Genomic DNA, 4,936 nt, shown 5'->3' on the forward strand with positions numbered 1-4,936 from the left:
CTTACCTTTCATAGATCAAATGTTGGAAAGATTAGCCGGAAATAGTTACTATTGTTTTCTAGATGGATTTTCCGGATATTTTCAAATTCCAATAGCACCCGAAGATCAAGAGAAAACCACATTCACGTGCCCTTATGGTACTTTTGCTTACAAACGCATGCCATTTGGACTTTGTAACGCCCCTGCAACCTTTCAAAGGTGTATGATGGCGATTTTTCACGACATGATAGAAGAATGCATGGAAGTATTCATGGATGACTTTTCAGTCTTCGGTGATACATTTAAATCATGTCTAGTTAATCTGGAACGAATGCTAATTAGATGCGAAAAATCAAATCTAGTACTTAATTGGGAGAAATGCCATTTCATGGTTAAAGAAGGCATCGTTCTTGGACATAAAATTTCAAAAGAAGGAATTGAAGTGGATAGAGCTAAAGTAGATGTAATTGCTAAACTTCCACATCCCACCAATGTTAGAGGAGTTAGGAGTTTTCTAGGGCATGCCGGTTTTTACCGACGTTTCATAAAAGATTTTTCTAAAATTGCCACTCCTATGAATAAACTCCTAGAAAAGGATGCGCCATTCATCTTTTCGGATGAATGTATCAAATCTTTTAATATTCTTAAAGAAAAACTCACTAATGCGCCGATCATGATAACACCAAATTGGAATCTACCATTTGAACTAATGTGCGATGCAAGTGATTTTGCAATGGGAGCCGTTTTAGGACAGAGGATTGAAAAACGATTTCAACCTATATATTATGCTAGTAAGACATTACAAGGAGCACAAACGAACTATACAACTACTGAAAAAGAACTCCTTGCTATTGTCTTTGCTTTTGACAAATTTCGATCATATCTAGTTCTAGCAAAAACGGTGGTCTATACCGACCATTCTGCTCTTAAATACCTATTTTCAAAACAAGATGCTAAACCAAGATTAATCCGTTGGATCTTACTCTTACAAGAGTTTGATATTGAAATCCGAGATAAAAGAGGAGCAGAAAATCTCGCCGCTGATCATCTTTCTCGTCTTGAAAATCCCGAATTAGAAGTTCTGAATGAATCGGCCATACAAGACAACTTTCCTGATGAATATCTATTGAAGATAGATTATAAAGAAATCCCATGGTTTGCAGACTATGCAAACTACTTAGTTTGTGGATTCCTTGAAAAAGGATTATCGTACCAAAGACGAAAGAAATTCTTCAGTGATATAAAACACTATTTCTGGGAAGATCCACATCTGTTTAAAAGTTGTCCCGATGGAATAATACGCCGATGTGTATTTGGAGATGAAGCTAGTAAAATTTTAAACCATTGTCACACAGGACCAACAGGAGGGCATTATGGGCCTCAACTAACAGCAAGAAAAGTTTATGAAGCTGGATTCTATTGGCCTACAATTTACAAAGACGCACACCTTCTTTGCAAATCCTGTGATGCATGTCAAAGGGCCGGAAGAATAAGTCAACGTGATGAAATGCCACAAAATGTCATCCAAGTATGTGAAGTATTTGACATTTGGGGTATTGACTTTATGGGTCCATTTCCAAAATCTCATAATAATCTATATATACTCGTAGCCATTGATTATGTATCTAAATGGGCGGAAGCACAAGCTCTCCCAACTAACGATGCACGAGTTGTAGTCAAATTTTTAAAACGTCTTTTTGCAAGGTTTGGAACACCGAAAGCTTTAATAAGTGATCGGGGTACTCATTTTTGTAATAATCAACTTGAGAAAGTTCTTAAAAGATATGGAGTAACTCATAAAATCTCCACCGCATATCATCCACAAACAAGTGGACAAGTTGAAAACACCAACCGAGCTTTAAAACGTATTCTAGAGAAAACCGTAGGATCAAATCCAAAGGAATGGTCCATTAAATTGGAGGATGCACTATGGGCTTTTAGAACAGCCTACAAAACTCCAATTGGGACCACACCTTTTAGACTTGTGTATGGAAAAGCATGTCATCTTCCAGTAGAAATTGAACACAAAGCATTTTGGGCTTTGAAGACATGTAATCTTGATTTACAAGAAGCCGGACGTCTACGATTAAGTCAACTAAACGAATTAGAAGAATTAAGACATGAAGCATACGAAAATTCGTTAATCTATAAAGAAAGAACGAAGAAATGGCATGATAAAAGAATCAGAAGTTCAAAAGAATTCAAAGAAGGAGACAGAGTTCTTCTTTTCAATTCACGATTCAAGCTATTTCCTGGAAAATTGAAATCAAGATGGTCTGGACCATTCATAGTCAAAAGAGTTTTCCCATACGGAACGATAGAATTGATAAATTCAAATGGGATTGAATTTAAAGTTAATGGTCACAGAGTTAAACATTACATACAGGGTCCGATGGAAGTCGACAACGAAGTTAATCACAATTTCGACACCACAGCTAACTAAGTGTGGGGAGAATCAAGTCTTTAAAGGATAATATGTATTTCTGTTAGAGTTAGATTGTCTGTTTTCGTGTAGTTCTCGAAAATGGAACACGTATGGTCTTTCCCTAGCAGACCCTAAAGAACTAGTCTTCTCCCCCCATTCTGAATTTTTATTTTTTTTAGGTTTTTACGAAATGAAGACTGCCTGTGAACTAAACCATGGTCTAATGCTACATGCTTTGATCACTAAACGTAATAATGACATACTCCCGAGTGAAATAGTATCAGTAATCAGAGAAAGAATGGACGGAGTTAGAAAAGGATCCAGATGCGAAGATAATAAGTTACAATTTGGTAAAGGAAAATCAAAATCCGCAGCGAAAAGAAGAGCACGACACCTAGAAAAATGTCACAAATGCGGAAAATGGTCACATGGAGGTAAATGTTCAAATAATCAAACCTATTCAAATACCGAATTTGTTACTTTATGCAGAGACGGACCGTTCATATGTTTAGAAGAAAAGACAATGAATGCTCGAGGTTACGCCTATGCAGCCATGGAAGACCAATTAAACCGACTATCTTATGAATATAATAGATCATATAACTAAGAAATCTATTTCACAGGTATGTCTGTACAGTTTTTATTTTTATTTTTATTTTTAACCTTTTGATAATAAACGCTAATTTGTTCGCTAAAAAGTATTAAATTGGTATTAAATAAAATTAGGTTTGGCGACCGAAATTATTGATATCCTTCAAAAATTTATTACATCACTGCGAAATTTAACGTTTATTCTTAAGGTATAAATATCTTTAATCAATCAACCCAAAATATTTCAAAAATTCGTCATGAGTTAAATTAGGTCTTGGAACCGAAATTACTTTACCGAAAAGAGGGGCGCATATTTTTGATAATATTTGATTGATTAAAGTGGGATAAAAAGACAAAAAGATTTTTAATTTTATTTTTTTTTACCATGTTTTTAAAATTAATATTTAAATCTTAAATTAATATTGTAAACTTTGTAAAAACAATATTTTTAAAATTGTAAATATTTGAAAAATTAATATAAGTTTGGTATGAATTTATGAATTTTTAAATTAAGTTTGGTGTGAATTTTTAATTTTTAAAATATGAAATTTTAATTTTATGCATTTTAAATTTTGAGTTTGGTATGAATTTTTAATATTAATTTTGAATTTTATATTTAAGTTGTGTGAATTTAAAAACAAAAATTTACTTTATCTCATTAAGTTAAGAATATGATTTTTAAAATTCGTCGTAAGTTGAAGACTAGGTCTCTGAACCGAAATTGCTTTACCCGAGGGAGGGACGAGAACTTTTATTATCATTATTTTTAATCTTATTGATTTAAAGTATGCCAAAAACATTGAAAAAAACCCAAAAATCTTAGCTTTTAAAACAATCGCTACAAAAAGACAAATTTTAAAATTTTGTCGAGGGACGGACTAGGACATCGATCCGAAACGACCTCGTCCTAAATAACAAGGGAAACAAAATTTTAAAATTAATTTCTTAATTGTTTTATAAGTTAAAGATTATAAAAAAAAAAAAAAAAAAAAAAAAAAAAAAAAAAAAAGTAACTCCGCGACTCGCGGAGTTTTAAGTGAAAACCTCCGCGACTCGCGGAGGGACCAAATTACAGAAAAAAAATATAACCAGCTGCACGATCTGTACACACCACACACAAAAACACTGCAATTTTAACAGCGAAAAAAAAAACCGAGAAAACCCACGAAAATCATCCCAAAAACTCGATTTTTCACCGTTAATCTTCAAATTTTTCAATACAATCATGTTGAGAAGGATGATATCTAGGAACTACTCAAGAAAACAGGTACAATTACACCCCAAATCACCTTTAAATCCGAATTTTAGTGTGTTCTTGAGCATATTTTCATAATTTGAATTTTGTTAATTTTTAGTGTAATTAGTGTTAAATTGTTAGTATATTATGCATGTATAACCTAGATTGATGCTTGTTAACATGATTTGAAGCCAAAAACTTCAAAATCTTTAGAATCTAGGGTTTGTGTTCTTGAGCAAATTTGGGGCTTTTTGATATAAACAGGTTATGGCCGATTTTTGTCATGAATTGTTGCTAAATTGAGTAGTGTAACATGTCTAGGTAGTTAAATGATCCAAACTTTGAGCCTAAACATGATTTTGAGAATTAAAGTGGACTTTTTCAAGTCCAAAATTCATGAACTTGATTTTTGAAAGATAATGCCATTTGAGACTTGTTTATTTGCTAGTAATGATTATTTTGACATGTTATTTGAGTTGAATGCTTATGAACTTGGCGAAAATTTTCGTATATGCTTATTTGAAAAAGTGTAGATTTGATAAAAATGTGAAAATAAGCTTAAGTTTGATGTAAATTGATAATGTCATTGTAATTATTTTGATTGATGATTTTGCTGACACTAATGCATATTTGGATGCACAAAATTTGTGTATGATGTGTTTTGCAGAATGAAAGGGGTGAATCTTCATCCCAAGCCCGCCATG

The sequence above is a fragment of the Rutidosis leptorrhynchoides genome, chromosome 7 (assembly GCF_046630445.1).
Source record: "Rutidosis leptorrhynchoides isolate AG116_Rl617_1_P2 chromosome 7, CSIRO_AGI_Rlap_v1, whole genome shotgun sequence".
NCBI lineage: Eukaryota > Viridiplantae > Streptophyta > Magnoliopsida > Asterales > Asteraceae > Rutidosis > Rutidosis leptorrhynchoides.